Here is a 12,116-nt window from a genome sequence, read left to right on the forward strand (position 1 = left end):
GAAATTCTAAAACCCAATGCAGTCTTTCAAGAACTTAAAGCCAGTGTAAAAATATGAAACAGGGCTTTTCAAGGAGATTAAAAACTCTTTTTGATGAGGCAGGTTTAATATGTGTTCAGGAAAAAAATAAAATTCCTAATTGTTTATAAATGATTAAAAGTCACAGCCATCTAATTGGCTGTCTTACTGCGAATTGGGGGTGAGTATGTTGGGGAAGGGTGTCCTGGAATGGCTCTCTGAAAAAATGGATCATTTAAAAAAATATTACTGTACTATTAAGTCACCAAACTACACCTATCCTACCTCAACACCCCACTGAATATTAATCAAAATAATCATCTATTTACTGAGAAGAAGAAAATGGCCAGAAAGTCCAGTCATTTTCAAGAGGTACTGTGGGTGTCATTGTATTCTGTATACTTTCTTTCTTTATTTGACAGGGGCAATATAGATAAACATTGTTACATAAAATGCAGCACATGTAATAAAGGGCATCTAGCCTAAGATACCTTGCAGCACCAAGTTGCGATCAGGTCAAATCATACTGAATGGTGTACAGCTTGTTATGTAGTACTTGGCCGCATTGGATTAATTATGCTACACACTTCACAACACTTCACACGGAAGGAACTTAATGTGGTACATCCTTTGCCCTCTCAGTGTAAGCACATCAGGTCTAAATGCAACAGTGTTGCTGTAAAAAAGTTTTTATAAAGCACTTATGATGCATCACACATGAAACACACAAACAAAAAAATGAGACAAAGCTTGAGCATAGTAATGAATATATTACATTCATCACATAAAAAATCTCCAAAAAACATATATACCCGGAGATATAGCTCCAGGAAGTTCAATAAATATAAGGATATATAAAATCTTGAAATATTTATGAACAACTGAAGGATCTACAACAGGATAAAAAAAGACATACTCTGTAGCTCCATATTCAACTACATTTGTAAATTGTAAATAGTTTAGCTGTATCACAGTGAACATTTAAAAAATCAAATTTGCTTCATCCTTTAACTCAATGTTTTATGCGCAATTAAAAGGGTAGTAGTCTAAATTGGCACAATTAGGAATAAGCAACATGTTTCTGAACTATTTGGCAAGAGAGTTATATACAGAAAAGGAACTTCATTCCTATTTAAGGTTTTGTCCTATCATTATACTAGATTATCGTAGTGATGCCAACCATGCCTGGGAGTCTGAGAGAACATTTGTCCCTACCCCACTGGGTAGGAAAGTTTCCCTCTCTCTGTCTCAGAGCCAGTCCTGAATTCCCTGGGGCCCTAAGAAAAATTCAGGAGTTTCATTTTGTGCATGTATGTACATGAAGGTATGTTCATGAATAATGTGGCTGTCTTTTCTGTGCTGCAGTTTATAAACACTATCTCCAGTTGGCATTTTTCAAATTCAAAAATTAGTTGTATTTTATTTTCACTTTTGTTAAGCACAATGTCACAGAACATGGCCCTGGAAGGGGCTCGCAAGGAATCAAAACACAGACCAATCAAGAAATGAATTACACAGCTATTAATCCAGATAGACTAGAGAAAGATGCACTGCAAGCTAGCAAATCAACTTAATGTTACTGTTATTTGCTGACATCAAACTTGGAGATGAGAAAACAGTTCATCTGATTTTTGTTCTTACAATTCACTCTCATAGTATTACTTTCCTCTTTTCTTAACCAAAGGGTCAAAGCTGTGAACACTGATTAAAGCTGATTAAAGCAATAAAATCTGATTTTAGGGATTTGTCAAACAAACTTGGACTAAGGAAGGAGCCATGTGGAACATCACACATCACAGGCTTGAAGATCACAGAGATTTAGTAAGAATGAAATCTGAGCAAATGAGAAAGCAATTAAGAGTGCTACTAGTAACACAACACAGTTTTAAGATGCTGATAACATAATGAGTATGCACACTTGTGGTGTCACCTAACCTATATATATATATATATATATATATATATATATATATATATATATATATATATATATATATATATAGGTTAGGTGACACCATGGGTTTAAGCAGCCTGTACTTAATGGTGTCAGCAACTGACCGATGCTGTTTTGTTTTTTTTTTTTAATAAATATGAGCTATTGTTGACTAATGGGGGTGTGAATACGCATCTGTAATCAGTGATACTTGGCAAATGAATGAACCTCTTTTTGTGTGCAAGTGGGCCTGTAGAGGGTATGTACAGGGTAATAACCTGTTTGTGTGCATGTGTGCGTGCGTGTGTGCGTGTGCATGTGTGTATGTGTCTGTGTGCGTGCGTGTGTGTGTTTATTTGTGTGTGTGTGTGTTTGCGTGCGTGCGTTTGTGTGTGTGTGTGTTTGTGTGTGTGCGTGCGTGTGTGTTTGTGTGTGTGTATTTTTGTGTGTTTGTGTGTGTGTGAGTGTGTGTGTGTGTATTTGTGTGTGTATTTGTGTGTGTGTGTGTATTTGTGTGTGTATTTGTGTGTGTGTGTGTATTTGTGTGTGTGTGTGTGTGTGTGTGTGTTTTGTAGCTTTACCTGCTGAGTAGGTTTGGTTTTGTTTATTATTTCTCTAGTCCTGCTCTGGCCCCCCATCACCCCAGATTTTCCAAGTTTGGGGTCCCAACTCCTAGCGCTCCAGTTACCATGGGAATTACTGCTGCCTTCATCTTATAAAAAGTACATGTTTAAATCATAACATTAATTCCATTAGGTTCTAAAGCTCCAAGATTGTAGATCAAAGCGTGCAGAGAGGTTATTTTTCTTTGAGTTTCCTATTTTCATTGCTGCCATAGCAAAAACTTGTAATGCAAACAGATATGTCATTAATGCAATGTCCATTAATATTAAAATGTATTGCCACTGGAAATGACAGATCCTCAATTCTGATGGTCCAAAGGTGCTCAACAAACCAATCAGCAAGCCTTCTGTTGGTGTCTCCAATGTAAAGCTGATTGCATCTCTTGCAAGTTATACAGTAGACAACTCCCACAGTAACGCATGTAGAGAAATGGGAGATATCAACTGATTATTATGTGCCAGTTATTTTAATTGCTGTTAATAAATGATCATGTAGCACGTGTAGAGTAGTTGCAGGCTACAGTTCCACAATAATTATCTGAATGGACATTTCTCTCACTCTTCATGAGTATGTCTTTGATGTTTTTGTCTCGTCTGTAGGAGACTAGAGGAGGATCCTTAAAAAGGGATGCAGTCTCTACATCATCCTGGAGGACTCCGGGGTGTTTAAGTATAATATTAGCCACTGTTTTATTTGGGGGATGATAAATCAGAACCAAAGGAATTATTGTTGTCTTAACAGTAGATTGTTTATAAGTTAGAGTGTTCACTATCGGAATATGTACAACACGAGCAAAGGCATCATCACTGACTTCCTTATGTAATCCACAGCTATGAAGATATTCACACATTTCCATTCTTTTCTGGAGGAAGTCTTCATTCTTGTTGTAAATGCTCTTAAATCCAACAGACACCATGAACAACATCCAAGAACCAAGATATTTTTTATATTTTGATGCTATGACTAGCCATTACATAATAATATTACTAGCGGAATAACTTTTCTTCTCTTGTAACACTACCTAATATTTTTCAAGGGTTCTGAGGTAAAAAAAAACATCAGAGAACAGGCACCCATGCTGCAATTTCAAGTGTTCAGAAATCATTAAAACATTTCGCATATTAGAGTGCAGTAAGGACTTGCAGTTTCTCAACTTTTTACCTTCCCAAGGCTTCCTCTGTATTATAATGTATGTCAGTGTCTTTGTTCCATTTCTTCATTCATACAATATTCACTCAGTATCACTCAGAGATGTGACTCATGCCATCTTACATGCCAAAAGCAAGAAATGTGAAACATAGCTACTGAGTCATGGATGGCATACATAATATTTTTTTTAACTTGGCAAAAATACGTTCTGATTAAATGAAATAATCATAGGGAAAGCAGATCTCAGCTCAAAACTGCAAGCTACATTTATGAAGCAACCTCAATCAAGAACAAAAGTGTTGAGAAAAACAAAATTGATTAGTGTGTTGAAACGTGTTTCTGTGACACAATTTTAATGTTTGCATTGCATAGGTTCTTCATGATTCCAATTATTGTGGAACATACAGAGAGATGACAGATCCTGCTTTAGCATCAGACATCCTCCGGCTTCTAAGGCCACTGCAGCATATATTAAGGTACAAACACAAATGCCTGAGAAATGGAGAGATTATCTGGAAGTTGTGTGTGCAAACTGGCTACAAAGAGATATTGATCTTTGGCAACTGACACTATGAAATGAAGCCATTATTACATATAAAAGATTCTTGTGAATGTTCAATATGCATATGTACACATCTTATGTAAGTAGATTATTGGCAACGCTTTATAATACAGCCTGCATTTCACAGCCTTTCTGTCATTTCCGTGTAACTTCCCAGAATTTATGCCATAGCCTCCCTGTATGAATCAGTGCATATATAAAAGACATAACAGTTCCTACTGGTGCATAAACTGAGGTAGAGCAGAAAAAATGACAACAAATAAAAAGAGAGTAACAATCGGGACCCTACACTAACTTTCCGACATCTAACGCATAAGTTCCGGGATCTTAGAGTGGAATATCCTTTTATGTGCATATATACTGTGCAACCAATTGCTTCTGTGCCTTATTTCTACTGCTTTGTTCCTCCTCCTAATAATTCTACTAACCTCTGTCTGAACAGTTTCTCTGGAATCTCTGTGTACTACAATTTTGAACATCTCTACGTCTCTCACTACAGTACGCTACAGTTACTCACCTGGAATCTTCTTCAGACTTATATACATATGCACACACACACACACACACACACACACACACACTCACACACACACACACACACACATGTGCAGACAGAAACACACATTTTATTTAGTCTAGAACATTATTGGAGAATTTTTTTTCCCCAGCAGGCAAATTTAGGCCAATTTATTCTAATATTTTTCACATTCTAAAATACCTTGCCCATATAAAAATCTATATATATTTAAATCCAATGAATAATAATAATAATAATAATAATAATAATAATAATAATAATAATAATAAATGCAAATCAGGCAAAGTGGGTCATATTTTTCCCCAGTCTCTTTATTTATATACAAATAAACAAAATATAGGAAATATCTACACATTTTTTAAACACAATGTTCAGAACAAAACAACTTCTATAAACAAAAGTCAGTATTTAGTGTTACCTCCCTTGGCATTCAGGTTCAATTCCATTTAGGTTTAAAAGAGACAGGTTCCTGTTATTGCTCAAGTGTAATGGGAGGTCACACTAAGTAATTGCACCCTGTAGCCTACAGAAGCTATTTTTTCAGGTTCTTTTTTTGTATATTTACTACTGCATACACATTTCATGTAATTTCTGGTTGTATTTTAATAAAGAGACAGAAAAATAATTATATAAGGTCATTAAACTATTGCTAATGCAATAAATCTGATGGTGGCCTAAAGCTTTTGCACAGCACTGTATATGCATATATTTTAATTTGTAAAATAGGCCTATACATTTTTCCTTAATCACTTATTAACTATTTTGAGGGTTAATTTAACCCACCACACTATTAGAAGCAACAGTGCTTTAACTATTTTTAATAGTTGTGTTGATTCCAGCTGGGTGGTACGGTATGACCAAAATCTGATGATTTCACATCATAAACACACACAAGTCAACTGGAAAAAGCAGAATTTTTAAAATGGACCAAAACATGTCTCAGCACCAAATGAAAAATGTGACTAACTTGTGGTATAAATTATTTGAGCTGTAATGCTGAATATGTATTAATGCCTGTTCCCCATTAGATAAGAACATTGTATATTTATACTTATATGTTCTGATGTGCTTACTACCAGGTATTATTGCAGTTTCAATACTACAGGAAGTCTGAGTCTTCCAGGAACGCAGAGCGCTAAATAGTTGGACGCAAATGCTGAGAGGACATTTATTAAGGGCAAATATATAATCAGAGTTGTTAGTACCGTCCAGGATCAAATGGCCAGATAAAAAGAGGTAGAATACATAATAAAAAACAAACAAAACACAGGAGCTAAACATGAAAGAAAAAAACACACACGGTAAAACAAAACAAAACAAAACAAAAAAACAAGCTGCAAGGCAGACAAAAACATGGCATACGTGCAATTGCAAGACCAGATGTTAAGCATCAATGACCAGCAAACTAATAGAGTAAAACATTGGGTTTAAATACACAAGGTAATAAGGAAAAAATGAAGAACAGGTGAAACTACTGAAGGGCGGAGAACTAAATGAGGGGTGAAGCTAACAGAACAAAAACAAAAGAGCACATGGTGAAAAACCAGGAAGTAAAACAAAACAAAGAAGCACATGACAGGTTGCTAGGGAGACCGAGATGCCAGGGAGGGGCCAACCATGACACTGAGATGAGGGTTGGTGGTTAACCTTTAGGTATTTAAGTTTAGTTGAGAGTAGAAGTACTCATAATCTTTATCCTCTCATTTTAGTACATTCCTGGTTTGAAAATTACACAGTATACCCCGGAGTATAACATAATAACAATAATATACATTATACAGTATCATACAGAGTGGGAGTGCATGTGTGTCTTGTATGAGGAGAGTGGTAATTGTGAGCACACTCGCTCACTGCCACGCACTATCATACAAGACTGCTGCTCACACCAGCTGTGCCCTGCTGGTACCCTCTCCTCTGCCTCTGCCTCCACAAACAAACGCATGCTAATAGCAACTCACTCTCCAGCCTCTGGCAGAACATTCAGCTGCAAATGAGCCACCGGCCCAGGCTAAGCTCCACCCACACCCCCCCATCCCTGCAAGCACCGACTCCTCCCACCCCAGCCTGTTTGAGGTAGAGAAAAATGCAAGGGTCTTGTCTAATCGGCCTGACCTAATCACAAAACTCTCACATGCAATGTGCTGTTGCCAAATGTGAACTGAACCTTTTGGTGGATCATGCAGAGCTCTCTCGCTCTCTCTTTCTGTATGTGTGTGTGTGTGTGTGTGTGTGTGTGTGTGTGTGTGTGTGTGTGTGTGTGTGTGTGTGTGTGTGTGTGTGTGTGTGTGTGTGTGTGTGAAGGAAAGTGGATATGATTGCTCTTGAGCTGATATTGGTAAACCAGAAGAACAGTGCAAGAAGGACACAGAACACACAGACACACATACATCCACTGGCAGTGAAGAATAAAATCAATTACAATTACCCAAGACAATAATAATCTATCAGACACTGAAAGATTCAAAATCTCTGCATGTCCAAACCTATTCCAACTATAAACTGTTCTGTACTGGAGGAATCTGAACAACAACCTGTACTTTGAATGACTAGAGCAAGATGCTCCAAAATGACCAGGTTTGAGTCAGTTGGCTGGTTGGTGGGTCAGAGGTCAGACTTCATTTGTGTGCTCCCAGTAGTTTCCAACGACACTGCACTCCCAGTTGCCTTCAGTGACTGTTCACATCTCATCAACACACACACACACACACACACACACACACACACACACACACACACACACACACACACACACACACACACACACACACAGAGCTAAAAACTGGGCCCTGATGACCTACCTAACCAGGATACTTTATGCTTGCTGGTCAGGTGATAAGTGTCTGTTGCAAGTACTTAAACCACAATTCCAATCCATTCTGGACTATAATCCTGTGCTCTAGCTAACTGAACCAAAGTTAGAATGAGAAACTGAAAAGCCTAGATAGAAATGACAGCCCAGTTCCTTTGAAGGAGTGATTTTTGAGCTTTGCTAACGCTGAGCTAAATGTGTGCTATTGACTCTCTCATTAGCCCCAGTCCACTGAGCAGAGCAGCAGGCTAATGTGTTGGCAATTAATTCACTCATGCAACATTTAGCTAGCACCATAATTAACCCAGCATGGTGACTGACAGTGTTCATTTTAATAGTGCTGAGAGCTCCCAGCATGCAAATCGGCCTGAGCAACCTCTGCACTAGAATATAGACGACTTTCCAAGAATGACCAAAACTTCTATACAAAATCCAAACTCTATAGGTTTTGCAGACCTAAAGGTTCAAGGTTTTGTATTTGGAAAGGTGGAAAATGAACAGATTTTGTGTGCAGTTTATGTCATGAATGCAGTCTCTTTTAGCAGATACGAATTATAGAAACTCATTGAAACTCATTGCTGCCTTACAACATTGTTCCACATTGAAACTAGAGCTCTTACAGTTTTTTATTATCTGAATTCAAAAAAATGAAAAATCTGAATTCAAAGGTTTTATTGTTCTACGTTGAAACAATTTTTGTAATTTATTGGGGAAAGTGATGGCTATTTGCTTTCATATGGCCTTGAAGGTGTCCCTAATGTAACAAGGGTAACTATCTATCTGACTGCGAGAAAACAGAAAAACGAACAAATGTAAAAAAATCGCAGTACAGAGTGAGAAAGACAAGAGCTAACGATAGAGATAGATAGATCGAGACAGAGAGATAGAGAGATAGAGAGAGAGAGAGAGAGAGAGAGAGAGAGAGAGAAAGAGGGGGGCACCAGTAAGAGCTCTATTGGAGTGCAATGGCCTGTAAGACAGCCTCATTCACATCATTCTGTATTGACTGTCAGACTGTGCATGAACGATCTCACCCAGGCAGCAACACACTATCCACAAACACAACGTTAACCAGTCAGTGGTGTTACCGGGGGAGGGGTGGGGAGGTGAGGGTTGACTCAGGGGCGGGTCCAGACCTGTCACTCCAAAGAAACTAGGCAGGCCAGCAAAGAATATTAATAGCCTTTAAATGGAGTGGAAGTCTCTTTATTGGCCGTCTGGTGTTGGGCTTGTTATTGCTGATCTGAAAAGGCCAATAACCCCTTTGGTCTCACCGCCATTCAAAGACGTACTGACTTCAGATCAGGAGGGGTCATGCCTCAGGAGACTTGGATTCACTAGTGGTTTCAGCTAATAATTTTTCACATACATCAAAATCCTACAATTTCAAAACTGTATAATTGGTAACCTTCCTATGCACTTTTATTTATATATGAATAATAATAATTATTTAAGCAATCAATTTGTTTACTAACATGTAGAAACTAAAATAAATAAATGATAGGGTAGGGTAAAGAATGATATATTGTTTCAACTAGGTTATGATTTGGTATCAACAAATTGTATAAAAAACAAAATGCAAATATATTAATCTGTAAAACAATTGTTTTACAAATAGTAAACACATGAGTTAAGGGAGGTATGTCCAAATAAATACTGTAAATACCTCCACCTGAATGAAAACATGTAGTTCTTCTATCTGCAGAGAAACATACATTCTTAATAAAAAGTGTACAGTACAAACCCAACAGGTAAGTAAGGAACACACCAGAGATCAGCTGGCTCCACTCATGTAAAGCAGTGAAGTTCTCTGTCAGATGGTCAGTCTCTGAGCAATTTGGCTGCATAAGGTCCCCGATTAGAAAATCGTAGCAGAAAAATGGTAACTTCAAATCAGATGAAACTTTACGTGGTTAGAGCATAGATCCAGGCCTTTCTAATGGGCCCACCCCCAAATCTCTCCCCCCAGGGATCCCAGAGATATTAAAGGATAAATCTGTTTTGCTCCACAAAATATATCAAAGTCATGTAAGTCTTTAGTGTGTGCTATCCTCTATCTATTATTTGATTAAAAACTGAAAATTTGTTGAATGGCTAATGAGGTAATGTTTCTGTGGGGAAGCCCCAGCTAATGATGTGCTGCCCCCACTCTTCCCCAACCCAAACTCCTCCATCATGTTGCACTTTGACAGGGAGAACCACTCATGGGCCCATGGTCAACCTTAGCTGGAGGTGGACTAGACCCACACAAAACGTGACATTTCTTGTATACTAGAAGTAAAATAGTTTTTGGTTGTTTTCTACCTTATTCCAAGCAACGGCAAGACTCAAGTGAACCTGCAAAGAAAACCAAAGCACCCAGCAGGCCACCTGATGCCCAGACCTCTCCCTCGCTGGGTGGGACATAAGCTTGGCCATGATGGTCCACACTTAATGGGAGTATTGTGGACGAGTGCCATAGGTGACCTGCATGAACATATTCCCATGCCTGTGAACTCAACAGGCTGGTCATTCGCTCCCCCTCATGACACACACACACACACACGCTCTCTCACACACACACACAAACACACACACACATACACACACACGCTCACACACACACGCTCACACACACACACGCACACTCACACACACACACACACGCACGCTCACACACTCACACACACGCATGCTCACATACACACACACACACACACGTGCACTCACACATACACACGCACACACACACACACGCACGCACGCACGTACACACACACACACACACAGAGCGGGTCCTATGTGCTGGTGCTAGGTGTCTCACTGCTATGGCCTGGCAGGCACATAATAGAGCCTATTACAGACCCACACGCTTAATTCCCCAATGCCTGCTTCAAGTGGCGAGAGCAAACAAAGAAAGAAGCAGCCTGGGTTTCAGTGTCCATGAATGAGGTTATATATTAATCTTGCAAAGGGAAAAAAACATTCTACAGGTTGCCTTTTAAGCTTCTTTTGTGTAAGGGCCTATTTTCCTGCTTTCTGGCTGATGAAAAGAACTCTCTCTCTCTCTCTCTCTCTTTCTCTCTCTCTCTCCCCAACTCCGTCTCTCTCTTTCTCCCTCATCCTATTGAAGAAATTGTCTCCTAAATACATGCTATTAGAATATGTGTATAGATGGGTAATAAGTTATTAGCTGCAATTACTGGTCATCTATTAGTGGAGAATAATAGGCTAATTAGCCCTGAACCTTTTTAACTCAGAGGAAGTAATTTTGAAGACAGTCTACCTTTCACAAAAAGAAGAAAAGACTTCCTTTATAAATGATACACCATCTACTATAGCAAAAAATAACACATTACAAAGGCATAACCAGAATACCATAGAAAACTGATCCAGTCAAAGGACCAGGAGGAGGTATATTGCATGTGTTTAGTTCAGTGTAGTTCAGTTAGGCTACAGAGCTGAACTTTGAGAAGGAATATATCCCATGAAACCCAATTCTTTATAAAAGATGGCCAGAAAAGTTAATAGGCAATGTCATAAACACCACATCCACTGTAATATGCAGCCATATATTCATCTGGGATGATCAGAAAGCTGTCAGTAAAGACAGTCACTATTATATGTGGTGGCAGTCAATACTTGATATTCATTTGTTTGGTGATCATTCACTTATGTTAAAACAAGCACATATAACAAGGAATAGTTCCATGCTTTCAGCATAATTACTGACTTTATATGGATTATGTAGCATCACATATCTGCAAGGACAGGTTAATACAATTTATGTGCTCTGTTAGAGGATGCATGCGCAACGTAACTGGCTGATATTTAAGCCATTAGTATCTTAACATATCTGTTATATATTAATAACACTGGAACATAGCACAACAATTTTCAAAAGAGGCAGTCGCAAAGCAGCTAAATGCTTCAGTTGTTTCAATTCAGGAAAAGCAATCTAGATGAATCACTGGAAAGCAAAAGTACCCAAGAAAGAGTAACCTTGATATGAACAAAGACTCACAACAAAACTCCCCTCTGTATCAGACTTGCACAGTGTAGTGTGGCCTAGACATCCAAAATATGACAGGATGACACAAGAGTCTTGCTAAATAAATGCAAATAAAGATTAATATAAACTATAAGCAGTTATCACCCTAATGCATCTAGTCCTAGGCAAGACTTAGGACCAGACATATCAAACAGGAGGAGCTGGAGGTATTGGTTTACATACGTTTCCAATATCCAAACAGTGCACTTGGCCTGGTCTTAGATATAACTGCAAATGTTAGTGGTGGTTCGTTAGTAGTGGATTGGTTTATCAAGACCTACCTATTCAAACAAGCTTTCAATTAGGTTTAAGGCTCTGTTTTAGGTACAGTATTAGACTGCTGTGTCTTTTATTTCCTATTCTATACTTGCTTTTTAGATACATTATTCCTTTATGTTCATTTTTTATTATTTCAAACTTAACTTTTAGATGTTTAATACATTTTATGTTTTC

This window comes from Electrophorus electricus, chromosome 11 (assembly GCF_041902795.1).
Source record: "Electrophorus electricus isolate QZ-2024a chromosome 11, ASM4190279v1, whole genome shotgun sequence".
NCBI classification, from domain to species: Eukaryota; Metazoa; Chordata; class Actinopteri; order Gymnotiformes; family Gymnotidae; genus Electrophorus; species Electrophorus electricus.